At 38.3% G+C, this 15,211-nt stretch overlaps 1 protein-coding gene across 1 annotated transcript in view; it reads right to left on the reverse strand.

Moving 5' to 3' along the window:
• Positions 1-15,211, reverse strand: part of PCSK5 (proprotein convertase subtilisin/kexin type 5) — a 619,005-nt gene that overhangs the window by 499,346 nt on the left and 104,448 nt on the right.

Raw genomic sequence — 15,211 nt, forward strand, 5'->3', positions numbered from 1 at the left:
CCTTGGAAGAGCTCAGAAGGGATTTTGAGAAGCAAGTAAGGGAAGTAGAGGAAAAACTGGGAAGAGAAATGAGAGTGATGCAAGACAATCATGAAAAACAAGTCAACAGCTTGCTAAAGGAGACCCAAAAAAAATATTGAAGAAAATAACACCTTAAAAAATAGCCTCACCCCAAATGGCAAAAGAGGTTCAAAAAGCCAATGAGGAGAAAAATGCCCTAAAAAGAAAAATTGGTCAAATGGAAAAGGAAGTCCAAAAGATTACTGAAGAAAATACTTCCTTAAAAATTAGAATAGAGCAATTGGAAGACAGTGACTTTATGAGAAATCAAGACACTGTAAAACAAATCCAAAAGAACGAAAAATTAGAAAACAATGTGAAATATCTCATTGGAAAAACAACTGACCTGGAAAATAGATCCAGGAGAGAAAATTTAAAAATTATTGGACTATCTGAAAGCCATGATCAGAAAAAGAGCCTAGATGTCATCTTTCAAGAAATTATCAAGGAAAACTACCCTGATATATTAGAACCAGAGGGCAAAATGGAAATTGAAAGAATCCACAGATCTCCTCCTGAAAGAGATCCCCAAAGGAAAACTCCTAGGAATATTATAGCCAAATTCCAGAGTTCCCAGGTCAAGGAGAAAATATTACAAGCTGCCAGAAGGAAACATTTCAAGTGCTGTGGAAACACAATCAGGATAACACAAGATTTAGAAGCTTCTACATTAAAGGACCACAGGGCATGGAATATAATGTTCTGGAGGGCAAAGGAGATGGGATTACAACCAAGAATCACCTACCCAGCAAAACTGAGTATAATCCTTCCGGGGAAAAAAATGGTCCTTCAGTGAAATAGAGGACTTTCAAGCATTCTTGATGAAAAGACCAGAGCTGAATAGAAAATTTGACTTTGAAATCAAGACTCAAGTTGAACATGAAGAGGTAAACAGGAAAGAGAAATCATAAGACACTTATTAAGGCTGGACTGCTTATATTCTTGCATGGAAATATGATATTTATAACTCATGAGACCTTTGTCAGTATTAGGGTAGTTGGAGGAAAAAAATTATATGTATGTATATGTAGATAGATAGATAGATAGATAGAGGGCACAGGGTGAGCTGAAGATTAAGGGGTCATATCTGGAGAATAAAATTAAGGGATGAGAAAGGATTATACTGGGAGAAGAAGAAAGGGAGAGGTAGAACGGGGTAAATTATCTCATCAAAAAAAAACAGAAAAGAAAATGCTCTTACAGTGGAGGGGAAACAGGGGAAGGTGAGAGGGAATGAGTGAATCTCATTCTCACAGGATTTGGCTTAAGGAGGGAATAACATACACATTCAATTGGGTATGGAAATCTGTCTTACCCTACAGGAAAATAGGGGGAGAAGGGGACAAGAGAGCAGGGGGATGATAGAGAGAAGGGCAGATTGGGAAAGGGGGTAATCAGAAGCAAGTACTTCTGAGGAGGGACAGGGTCAAAAGAAAGAATAGAATAGAATAGAATAGAATAGAATAGAATAGAATAGAATAGAATAGAATAGAATAGAATAGAATAGAATAGAATAGAATAAATGGAGAGATACCTTGGAAACAATGCATAGACAGGAAATATACAAGAGAAATTGGGGAAAGGGTAATCTCACAGGGAGGACAACTAAGTGGTGCAGTAGATAGAGAAGCGGGCCTGAAGTCAGGAATACTCATCTTTCTGAGTTCAAATCTGGCCTTAGGCAAGTCACTTAACTCTGTTTGCCTCAGTTTCCTCATCTGTAAAATGAGCTGGAGAAGGAAATGGCAAACCTATCTTTGTCAAGAAAACCCCCAATGGGGTCACAAGAGTTGGACGAGACTTAACAACAACAATCTTCCAGGGAAGGTGTTAAGGTTAAGGAGGACTAGGAAAGGCATCTTGCAGAAGAAGGGGTTTTCACTGAGCCCTGATGGAAGCCAGGGAAGCTAAGAGTCAGAACTCCTTGTAGGGAAATGCCCTCTCCCAATACAGGTCAGCTCCTTCTCTTCATCTTACAATCTTAAAATTGCCAAGAGCAGCTAAAATAGGATTTGAATCCAGCTTTCTATCAATTAAGCCAGGAATTCCCTCTAATCTCAAGCACTTCATTCTCCCACCTAGGTGGTGTTATGCATAGTTCTGGACCTTCTGGAGGAGGAATAGGGAAGGTTTGGCTTTGAGTCTCACCTCTGACACTTCTCTGTGTGACAGGCCACACTTTCCTCAGCCATCATTTCCTATTCTGTAAAATGAGGATGATAGTAATAACAGCAGCACTTACCTCCCAGGGTCCTAACGCAATGAATGGTTTATGCTTCCGCTAACAATGGCTAGCTTGGAGCTCACTGCTCTTTAAGTAAATATTGCAACCTGTTTGTGGTTAAGACCACAGCTCAGCATATACTTGTGGCTTCACTGACAGCTCATTTTACCCAGATAATGGGTCTGAATAAACAAATTGGAAATCGTGTTCTGGCAATGGACTCTGGGTCTTCCCCTGTGTAAACTTGCACTAAAAATCTCTGCTTTGTACTCTTCTCACCCCTTCTCCACCATACCCTTAGCCCTCTCTACCCTCACACTTAGCAACAAAATACCAGCCACACAATTATTCCTATTCTTACTACTATGGCCATTCGTCAGAAATGACTCAGAAGCTGAAAAGGTATATATATATTTTTTCTATCTGTGCTCAAACTGTGTATTGTGGAGTAATAACAACATTTTTCTAAAACATACCTTAGGAAGCACATTGTTATCAAGAGAGAGGACTTATTCTTCAATAATTACATTATATAAACTCAAAAGCATATGGAAGTGATTGTTGATACGTTTGAATAAATTAATTTAAAAAAATAAAAATAAAGTTCAGTTCTGCTCAGAAAAATATTACATTATAAATATCTATGAAAATCACCCGAAATGCTCAAATGCTGGCCTCATAAAGTTTAAAATTGTCCTACATTGTTGCTGTTTTCCCTTAAGAAGAACAACCCTTAGGTTGTTATAGCCCTCCATCCTACTGGTTAGAGATACAGAATATTGGACTTGGAGTTAGGGAGACCTGACTTTACTTCCTACTGCTGACACTCAGCTGTGCGACCCCAGGGAAATCTCAACCTCATTCACCCTGTTTTCTCATCTAGTAAAGGTTAATAATGCCACTGCTATTTACCTCATAGGATTATTTCAATGATAAGACAATACAGGGTATCCCAAAGGTCTTAGGTGCACTTTTAAGCTTTGACAGCTATTTATTTTTCCTTTCAAAATGTTTAAATACATTTAAGAAGGCCCTCCTCTATCCACCCCACCCCTACTTCCCAGCCACTAAAATTAATTCAATGAGGGTGGAAGTTTGAGTAGGAGGGAGTTGGGAGGGGGTGACCATGAGTTATAATCTTCCTTTTCAGTTATAAGGCCAGGGGCACCAGAAGCACAGGTAGAGTCAAGGAGAAGGAGAAGAAGGGGGCCAGGGGCTCTGGAACTGGGCAGTGGGCTGGCTGGACTAGAATGAGGGCTGTGGCCTCTCATCTTCCCCATCTGCCTCTGTCTTCAGAATGATCCTTCTACTCCAAGTCCATCCCAAACTATTCTTTATCTTTCTCCTTTCCTCCAGCACCATCATTTTTTTTTTCCTGCTGCTCCCAGGCTCCAACCCCTTCAGGCTCCTTTCTCCCCCTCCAGGTGGTTGTTTAATTAACAATGGTTTAATTAACCATTAAAGCTTAAAACTGCACTAAAACTTTTGGGACACCCTGTAGAGCATATGTGAAGCTAAGTAAATGGAAGTTATGATTACAGACAAGATATCAGAAACAAAACAGTAATTGTCTTAGGAAGCATTTTGCATTTTTGCATCTCACAAGACACATTTTTGTCTGAGAAAGATTTTAGACACGATGCTACACCCACACTTCCTAGTAAATCGGGGGCATGGCTTTCCTTTCCTAGTTCCAAGTCTCACCTTGACAATTACAGTAGCCTTCTAATTGGTCACTCTGTCTTAAATTTCACTCCATTCCAGTCCATCCTCAAAACAGCTGCCCAAATGCTTTTCCTAAAGGGTAAGTTTGACCAGGTCATTCCCCTCCCCCTTACTCAGTAATCTGCAATAGTATCCTATTAAATCCTCTAGTTTAAATATGCACTCCTCTGTTTCATATTCACAACTCCACCCCTTCCTATCATTCCTAGTCTTCTTTACACATTACAGCTAGGTCCCAATTAATGTAAATAATGAAGCCTGTGAAGTGTTCCTTTTACATAGTTATCCCTTCCACATCACTGTGGATAAATCGCTGGTCGGCATAAGAAATTAAATGGGAATTTGGGGGGAGTTTTGCAGAAGCCGTATATGACATGTGAAGGCCAGCAGACAACACAGAAAAAGTTTAGAAACTCAAAAATGCATAAAGTAATGTATGGTATTACATAATATCAGCCCAAATTTTACAATAAGGTACTGTAAACACCCCACAAAAGAAAAAGAAAAAAAATCAGACTTCTTCTCTGGTATAAAAGGAGGGACAACAATTTTACACGGATTTTCCAGATCACAGGGGTGCTGCGCCCCTAAGCCCCTCAATGTGGAGGGAATAACTGTATTTGAATTCACACTGCCTATTTTCATGGGGCCGGAGCCAGTGACCATATTTAAATCATTATGACTTTTGAATGGTATGGATCTGAATACATACAATTATTTCAAAGAATTCATAATTCACACTCTTCAGACCCTAGCTGCACTGTATTCTATACAAGTTACAATCTAGACAAACTGCCCCACCAACAGCTCCTCTTGTACAACATTCTGTCTCTTTCCCTTTGCACTGGCTTCATCTCAAGCCAGATATTTTCTCCCACTTCACAGTCACCTTTTAAATCCCTGGATTCTTTCAAGATTCAGCTTAAATGCTGCCTCTTCCTGCCCCTGGGCCAAGCAGCTGATATATTCTGAACCTATCTATTTATATGTTGCTCTCCCTCATTAAAGCTCCCTGAGGGCAGGTACTGTTGTTGGTGGGGTTTTTCTTTGAATCCCCAGCACTTAGCAAAGTGCCTGGCAGGGGGCAAGCACTTAATAAATGCTTTTTTGGTGGATTGATTGATGACCTTCAAATATATAATTCATATTTCATATAGATGTAGATCCACTCAAGAAGCTGATATTCATTCTTCACCTACAAGGAAGTTAAAAGGCAAAGGCTATAATAGGCCAGTCCAAATCCAACGGTCTAGATCGTTCATAGCTTTATGGCTGGAAGAAGTCTTAGAAGCCAAGTAGTTCAACCCCCACATTTTACAGATGAAGAAATTGAGGTCTAGAGAAGTTAGGAGACTTTCCCAAGATCACACAGGTAGTAAGTGGCAAAACTGGGAGGCCATTATGTGTATTGGCCACAGTTTTGAGCTAGGGTATCATACAGGGCACTGGACAAAAGAGGGCTGCAGGTTTCTTTATAGGGAACTCATTCCGAGCTTCCCTAAATTCCAAACTGCGAAGGACATGTGCACAAACCAAAACAGTGGTCACATATGCCTCGAAAAGCAAGCAAAGTTAATGAAGAGACTCCGATTCTGAAAGTCTATATATTGGAGGTATAGCTGCATGAGGATCCTGTTAATAAGCCAACTGTATCAATATTTGTTTGAAAATGATTTTCATAATTGCACTGAAGACTCTCTCTCCCTCCCTTTTTCTCTCCCTCCCTCTCTTTTCTCTCCCTTCTTCTCTTTTTCTTGTTCTCTCTCTCTCTCTCTCTCTCTCTCTCTCTCTCTCTCTCACACACACACACAAACACACACACACACACACACACACAATGTATTTTCCTACATGAATTAATAGACTTAAGGTTGGAAATGACCATAGCAGTATCCTACTTCTACTCTGTGGTTGACCAAACGGCAATCCAAAGAATATTAGCGATTGGCCTAAGGTCACAAAGATAGTGAGTGAGTGCATGGTAGAATCTAGGTTTGAACCAGGAATTCTAACTCAGCTCAAGCCCCACTTTCAATAAAATTCTTTCCTAATTTCCCCAAATGCAAATGTCCCACCTCTCCCTAAACCATACTGTATTATTTCATTTTTTTTCTGTGTATATTTATATGTGTATATGTTGTGTTTACTTCTAGAATGCAAGTTACTCAAGGGCACTGTTTCCTTTTCGTTTTTGTATCTGCAGTGCCTAGCGTATAGCTAGCACTTAAGGAATGCTTTTTGATAAATTGCAAATCTAGTGTTTTTTCCATTATACACACTGCCTCCTATTAGAGATACTCAAAAAGAATAAAATTGGCATCATAATACCCATCACCTTTGCTGCCTCCACAGAACCTCTGCTCACACTCTGTACTTGGAATGGTTTTCCCCAACTATTCTAACCATCCCTCTGATCTTGAACATTTGAGAAGAAAGTGATGTCTTTCTCCTCTGAGCTCTCAATGAATGTACTTTGTTCATACTTCTGATATCCACCTAACCTGTTTTGTATTACATATTTACTTTTGTGCCTATCTTGTTTTATCTCCTAAAGAATTTTTAACATGGGGTCTGTGACTTTGTTCTTTTAAAATTATATTTGGAGGGGCCGCTAGGTGGCACAGTGGATAGAGCACCCGGCTCTGTAGTCAGGAGAACCTGAGTTCAAATGCAACCTCAGACACATAACACTGACTAGCTGAGTGACTCTGGGCAAGTCACTTAACCCCAATTGCCTCACCCCAAAAAAAAATTATATTTGGATAACTGTCTTTCTATAGAATTGGTTTCCTTTGTTATCCTATGCATTCTATTCTGTACATTTCAAACCATTATTCTGAAAATGAATCCGTACATAGGCTTTAGCAGACTACCAAAGGGTCCATGATGAATAAATAAATAAATACATCTGTTCTACTCAGAGTACGGACTGATGAATATGTTTTTACTTTATTTTTCTTGCTTTTTTTTTCAAAATGGCTAACACAGAAATGTTTTGCATGACTTCACATATATTACAGGTATTATATTCTTAAATACACAAATGCATGTGGATTTATCCAGAGTTGTGATTTCATCAGTACAGGGAGAAGCTCTCTGTGAATACAGTATAATATTAATGCTGTAAAAATAGAAATATGAAATATTTTCTCCTAACCCTTCTTAATGGGTAGGGAAGGGGGCTAAAGGGGGAGAGAGAATTTAAAAATAAAAATTTTACAAAATGAATGTCAAAAGTAAATAATTTTTTAAAAAAGAAATTTCGATGTAAGAAAAAGAATCGCTCTTCTAGATTACAATTTTATTCAGATAAAGGATTCTTACTTTATTTATATTTTATATATAAATCTTTTATATATAAACCCTGAAAGCCTAGGCAAAATATGAACAGAATGTTTAATGAATAAAGTATCTTACAGAAGGAAGCATCATTTCCAAAATTTGGCTCATACTCAAACATAAGGTTTAGTAATTGTTAGGTAACAAGGAATTTTGCCTCAAAGGCCTGCCTCTAAGTTGCTCTGTCAGAGTATAGGGTTATAATACCAAAGAATAGCTCAGTGGTCATTTTAGTACCAAAATAACATGTGCACTATGGATGGGCGGCCACATGTAACCTGAAACTTCTGTGTTATTTTCAAAAACACACATTCTGGGATTGGAAGGAGTCCATGAATGGAAAGGCTTCATTTATATTTTAAAGCTTGTGTCCATACTCCTGTGCCATAGTCCCTGAAGGAAAAATCTCAGAAGTGATGGATTATCCAGGTTTCATTCCTTGCCAAAAGGCTCTATGGCAAGAAATGATACATTTCTGACATCTCAATGAAGCCATGTTTAACCTTGGGGCACAGATAAATGGTTTCCTTGCTTTCACTGATTTAATTTCCCAAAGTTCCGTTTCCTATATGTTGAGGGACAAAAGGTAAGCCTGAATGGAAACGTGATTATTATTTCCAGCCTTCATTAATCTCAATACTTGCCCAGTATCTAACAACCATATTTAGTCTCTTGCTATTCACAAAGCCCTTTTCCTTTGTTGCAACATGGTGTAGTGGAGAAGGAAATAAACAATTATTAAGCACCAACTATGGCACTTTACAAATACCATCTCATTTGATTCTTACAACAACTCTGGGAGGTAGGGACTATTATCCCCATTTTATAATTGAGGCAACTGAGGAAGACAGAGATGAAGTGATTTGTTCAGGTCCCCACAACGAGTAAATGCTTTGATTTTTATTTAAATTTATCTTCCTGATTCCAGGCTCAGTGTTTTCCATTGCACCACTTTGCTGCCTCAATGGATGTGAAATGGAAAACTTACTTGGAGTCCTAATACTGACTCTTACTAGCTATGGGAACACAGGCAATCACTTAGCCTCTTTGGGCTTCAGCTTTTTTATTTATAAATTATGGGAGTTGGACCATATTAGTCACTAAGGTGCTTTCCAAATCAAAGTCCTAGAGTCCTATGATCTGTACTGAGTTTCAATGGAAAAAAGTATTAGTGAGATTTTATTGTCATTGAGTCATTTCAGATTCTCTGTGATCTCATTTGGAGTTTTCTTGGCAAAGATACTGGAGCGGTTTTCCATTTCCTTCTCAGCCCATTTGACAGATGAGGAAACTGAGGCAAACAGGATTAAGTGACTTGCCCAGGTTCACACAGCTAGGAAGTGTCTGAGGTCATATTTGAACTCAGGTCTTCCTGACTGCAACCCCAGTGCTCTATGCACTATGCCATCTAGCCACCCCAGTGCTATTCAGACTACCACAAACCCTGGCTAAGTTGTTGCATGAAATGAACTTTATAAATGTTAAAGCTTGGTAGAAATGTTATTATTTCCAGACATGGCAAACTCTATTACATTGATCTCTTCAGCAGTTTGGTCTGAAGGTAAGAGTTGCAAAGGAAATAAACTATTTCCAAGGAATTTGGAAGTTGATAAAAGTGGAAAGCTCTCAACTGAGCCAAGTGTGCAGAGGCATGTGAATTGGTTGGGATAAGCAATAATTTTGATAATATTTCATTTTGTGAAAACAATGGTTACCTGTGTGTACATCTATTGACATCAGGCTGATTCAAAATCGGCTGGACACTGACCAGCTAAAGCCAGGTTGAACTGGTTTTCCCTCCTTTGGTCAGTGCTTTGTCACTTGAGTGCTAGATGTCATGTCATACATGCATTTCATTGTTTACTTTTGTTGTGCTTTTAAGTCTGTAGTTTTTAAGAGTAAACATTGTTCTAAGGAAACATGCAAAAGTTGTGGCTCTTAAGGTACATACTTCAATAACTGTAAGAGATATTGTAGTGGCTATTGGTAAGGGGAAGTTGAGTAGTCAAGTTTCCATTTAAGTGTTTACCAAAATTTTTTTTTAAATATAAATTTATTTATTTTTAGTTTTCAACATTCACTTCCACAAGTTTTTGAGTTCCAAATTTTCACCCCATCTCACCCTTCCCTCCACCCCAAGATGGCATGCATTCTGAATATCCCTTCCCCTAGTCTGTCCTCTCTTCTACCTCTCCCCCCTTCTCTTATCCCCTTCCCCTTCTATTTTCCTGTAGGGCAGGATAGACTTCTATACCCCATCTCCTGTATTTCTTATTTCCCAGTAGCATGTGAAAACACTTTTTTAAAACATATGTTTTCAAAACTTTATTTACCAAAACTTTTGACAGAAGTCCAGGAAGCTTGGGCACTGAGCCTGTAATGTGAAAGATCTGAGTTCCAATGTGGCCTAAGTCACTTACTAGCTGTGAGACCCTAGGGGCATTTAACTTTTATCTGCCTCAGTTTCCTCAACTGTAAAATGAGGATAACAATAGTACCTGCCTTGCAGGGTTGTTGTAGGGATCCAGTGAGATGATATTTATGAAATGCTTAGCACAGTGCTTAGAACATAAGTAAGTGCTTAATAAATACTTGTTGCTTGACTGACTGGAAAAAAAAACAGCAAGAAGACAACAAAAAAGTTTTAAACCCAGTTATTAATCGTTGCGAGGGAGGAAAATATGTTTGTTATGGGTAGCACAATACAAAGACTGGAGTATCACAAATTGAAAGAAAAAAAAGGTAATTTTTGCTGATGGAATTGACTTTTACATTTAATGTTTTAACCAAAACTATGAAAGAAGTCCAGTTGATTTGGACATCTTCAGAATAAAGCACCCACCTGAAAAATGATTTGGTTTTTTGTTTCTTTTCTTCCAGTGGGCCTGGAAGTTTTGTCTCCATTGAGGGAATGATGAACTCTAACAAATACATTAAAATAATAAGAAACACAGAAATTCCCAAATGGCGATAGAATGTTGAAACCTGACCTTGAATCAGGCTGCTTGTCACAAAAGGTGGTTTCAGAGGCCTGGGAACTCACCTGATGTGAATTCCTTTGAAATTCTATGGACTATAAATCATGGCTGGACTTGGAAAAGAGGATAGTTTAGCAAAAGAGCACCTAATATCAAATGTGCTAAGTGTGGATTCATGATGAAAAATTAAAGAATACATGTAAAAATCTTAGGAACTCAAAGCCAAATTGTGTAAAACAAGTGATTTTAGCCAAAAGGATATACTGCTAATGGAAAAAATTTAAAGATATAAAACAATTGTAAAGTTTATTATATCTCAATATATTGCTTTGTTCCAGCTATTCCAACACCAGGCAGGAAACAGCCCCTCATTTAGTCAGAACCAAGTCCACAAGTTTGTTGACAAGGCAAACAACCTAAGTCTTTCAGCAACAAATCGCCTGTGAAAATCACTGGGAAGAGTTGCTACTGTCATTAAATACACTCCCCGATGTTACAGAGTGACAGGAATACACGGGTTTCATGTGGCTTGGGAGATATCACAGAGAGGAAGTTATGACAGTATCACGAAATATGCATGAAGACAGCTTGCTGTTCCCTGAAAGCCACACTCCATCTCCCACCATCCGCTTCTGAGAGCCCTTACGAATAAATGAATCAGAAGAATAACATTTATAAAATGCTTACCAAGTACTCCAGGAAAGTTTACTTACAAACAAACAAACCAGGTGGGTTTTTTGTTGTTGTTGTTTTAAGTAACAGTCTCTGCTCTCAAAGCATTCACACTTTAATTGGGGGAGTTAACGCATCAAAGAAATGACATCAGCAGATTAACAAAGAAAGCCCCGCAGGGCTGATTGAAAGACCAAGGGATCCTTGGGCTGAGGTAGGTCAAGCTGGCAGAGCCCAGGGTCAGAGCAGATGATAAAGCCTCATTGACCTTTGAATGCCCTGTCAGTGCAAGGCATGTAGGTTTTCCATTTCATCAGAAGGAATTAGAGTTGCTGGTTCCCACCTCATTTACAGATGTGAGCAACTGGGTCTGAGGGACAGAATAAATGGAAGGGAAAGGAAGAATCACAGAAGTAGGGGGAGAGGGATAGAGGAGGATCATTGATCTTCACAATAACCCTGACAGATAGGTGCTATATTATCGCCATTTTGTGGTTGAAGGAAAGTGAGGCAAATGGGATAAATGACTTGTCCAAGGTATTTAGAGCCAGATTTGAATTAAGTGGACAGAGCCCAGCCCTCTATCCACTGAGCTACCTAGCTACCTCTCAAAGGGAAGTTATGATAGAAAAGAAGACCTTTTCTGTGTCCTGAAATCCATTCTCCATAGATTTTCTGTGCCTAGAATGTATTCCCTCTTCACCTTTACCTCTTAGAAACCTTATCTTCTTTCAAGGCTCAATTCAGATGCCGCCTCCTCTGTATAGTTTCCCCTGACCGTCCCAGGCTTTAAGACTCTGTTCTGCCTTAATTTTCCTGGCGTCACAATCATTTGTGTACATTTTATATTCTACTGCAACAACCTCACCCACCCATCCCTCCCACCACCACCAATAGAATGAGGTCAGAGACTGTCTTGCTTTGTCTTGTATGCCTAGAACTTAACAAGGTACCTGGTATCCCATTGTGAAAATAAATAAAGGTTTTTGAATTTTAAATGAATTTAATTTTTATCCCTTATGTTTGAAATAAATTGAATTTCTTGTCCCTTACATTTGCACAGCTAGTGCTTTATAATTTACAACATATTTTCACTCCTTAACTCACTTGCTTCTCATGACAACCCAGAGAAGCAGAAAAAGACAGAGCATTGGCTTGGTACTGGGAAGATCTGAGTTCAAATTCCACCTCAGATACTTTCTTACTAATAGTATTATTCTGGGCAGTCACTTAACCTCTCTCAGTCTCAGTTTATACATCTGTAAAATAAAAGGGCTGCATTTGATGGCCTCGAAGATTCCTTTTTTTAGCTTTTAATCTTAGAACCTAGAAACCAATGAGGATATTATTATCCCTGCTTTGCAAAAGGGGCAACTGAGCTTTGACATGGCGGAGGATTTGTCCAAACAAGAGGGAGAGGACCATGGAGTCCTGTGTACAAATTAACATGGAAAATTTGTATGTCTAACTGAAGAAAAAATAATTCAGGTTTCAAAAATTTGTATTTGCCTAGTTTGATCAGTAAAATTTTAGGACTACATAAACAGCAGAATCTTATCCTTTTTTTTTTTACATGGGAAACCCTTATATCTGTTATAATTCTGACTGTATTTTGTAGAAATTAAAATTCTGGTTTTCTCCCCTAAACAATTCCAATATGGTTTATTTGAAAAATGATTTCCTGGTTTCTTTACTGCTTCCTGAATTTATTTTTCCCCTGAAAATAGGATGTAGCACAACATCACAGGCTATAGCTATTGAGTAGGCAAATTCTACCATGAAAGATGAATGTCTAGGAGCCAGGAACCCATCTGTACTTAACATTATTAGTTCTGTGGCTCCGTGTATGTGGTGTTAAGTACTGTGTGTGTGGAACTGGACCAGTAACACACACGTACACACACACACACACACACACACACACACACACACAATTCTGCCCATTCCATTATGTAGTATAAAACTAAGGTTAAAGATCATATAAAGATTAAAAAAAAAAAGAAATATAGGTTCACCACCACCACCACCACCAACAAAAATCACATAAAGAAATCAGAGAAATGTTTAAATGGTTTCTACCATAGAAGTTATATGCACTGAAAGGTTTCATCAAAAGAAAGGAGTGGGTGTAGAAGGAAAATGTGATTTATTGCAGAAGTGTAGACAGAAGATTGGACAAGCAAATAGAAGGCCTCAGTTCTTGGCCCTGTGGCCTTAAACGGCTTCCTTTACGACTATGTTTCTATCTTAAACTTGGAGATAACACAATCTACTCTAATCAAATACCACCTCTGTGCAAGGTACTGGGTCTATAAAGACAAAATGAAAAATAGAACTTGCCCTCAAGGAGATGATAGTCTATTATTGGGGTGGGTGAAGAGGGGTGGGGGTGCATCATAAGCTGCAAACTGTTAAGTTTATACTTAGGTCTGCTCTTTACATAACAAGAGGACTTTGCCTTCAACGAAGGTGAGATTTAGCTGAGCTTGTCTATACCAATAATATTATACTTTCTTGCTCAGAACTTGTGAAACGTGTAGATTTCATGATATTGGTGGTGCTGACAGTGGTGGTGGTGGTGGTGGTAGTTGTTGGGATGGTGGTGGTTGTAATAAAGTGCCAGAGATGGTGAAGTTAGGCATCACTTGCAGAATTGGCCCCTGAAGGTATAGAAGAGCTTTAGCCTGAAATATATGATGACGGCAGTGGTAGCAGTGATGATAATACATGAACTTACATCCTCTATCCCAGGATTTTTACTTCATTATAAAAAAAAACCCATCTGTATCTGTGCAACAGTCTATCAGTATTAAACATAAAAAGGAAAATGGCCAGATGGCAATCTAAGACCATGTATATCTAAACTCTAGAAAGCATAATGTAATATGTAGAGACTAGACATGGATTCAGGAAGACCTGAGTTCAAATTTCCCTTCAGACACTTACTAGCTTCATGACCCTATTCAAGTCACTTGACCTCTCTAAGCCTCAGTTTCCTCCTCTGTAAAATGAGAGGATTGGACTCAATGATCTCTAAAGTCTCTTCCAATTCTGAACCTGATGATCCATGATGTATGAACTATTAAGATGGAAAAAACCACTAATAATAATCTTACATTTATATAAATTTTCTAATTTATTTTCTAATTTATAATTTATACTTTTCTATAATGCTTAATACAATATATTATGATTATATGTTATACATAATTAAATATAACATATTATATATATAACATGTAACATATTAATTATAAGGTATTTAAATAATACTTTAATTTACAGTTTTTATAAATACTGATTTAATGTTTATAACAATCACGTAAGATAACTAGAGCAAATTCTATTTTTTCCCATTTTACAGAGAAAGAAATGGAGACCCAGGAAGTTTGTGACTTGCCTTGTAATAGCTAGCCTTTACAGAGAGCTTTAAGGTTTGCAAAGCCTCTGCAAATGCTCACTGGTTTGATCTTCACATCAACCCTCGGAGGTAGGTGCTATTATTATCCCCATTTTACAGATGAAAACAAAACAAAACAAGACAATAAGAGGTCACTCAAGGTCACGTGGCTAATACGCAACCGAGGTAGGATTTGAACTCAGGGGTTCTTGACTCTTTGTTCAGTTCCCTCATCACCGCACCACCTAACCTGTAAGTGGTAAAGGTGAAACTAGAACCCAGCTTTCTTAACTCCAAATTCAGTACTTTTACCACTAAACTACATTGCCTGGTAACAATACCTAACTAATTTTTATAAATTAATGAATACTAATATCCATGGTGTAATATGTACTTTCTCAATTATCATAGAACATCATAGTTTTAGAGGTGGAAAGGACCTCAGAAGCCATCTTGTTCAACCTTCATTTTACACACGAGGAACCTGAAGCCCAGATAGATCATGTGACTTGCCCAAGGTCACCCATGTAGCAATGGCAGAGCAAGGATTCAGACTCGCTCTTTTTCTGAATATAAATCCAGCACTCTTTCCCTAGCACCTCACTGAGCCTTTTGGTCTCTTTCCCTCTCAATCCTCTTTTCCTCCTCCTCCTCCTCCTGTCACCTCTCACTTTCCTAATTTTCTTTGGTTTTGAAATGGACTTATTTCTCTCACCTTAGCCACTTCAATCTCACTGGCACCAAAAACCAATCTCTAGATAAAAACGGAAGAACATTATGTGACAAAGTAGCTGTTGACGCAGGTCAAGAGCT

The sequence above is a fragment of the Phascolarctos cinereus genome, unplaced genomic scaffold, assembly GCF_003287225.1.
Source record: "Phascolarctos cinereus isolate Bilbo 61053 unplaced genomic scaffold, phaCin_HiC Scaffold_4;HRSCAF=312, whole genome shotgun sequence".
Lineage (NCBI taxonomy): Eukaryota > Metazoa > Chordata > Mammalia > Diprotodontia > Phascolarctidae > Phascolarctos > Phascolarctos cinereus.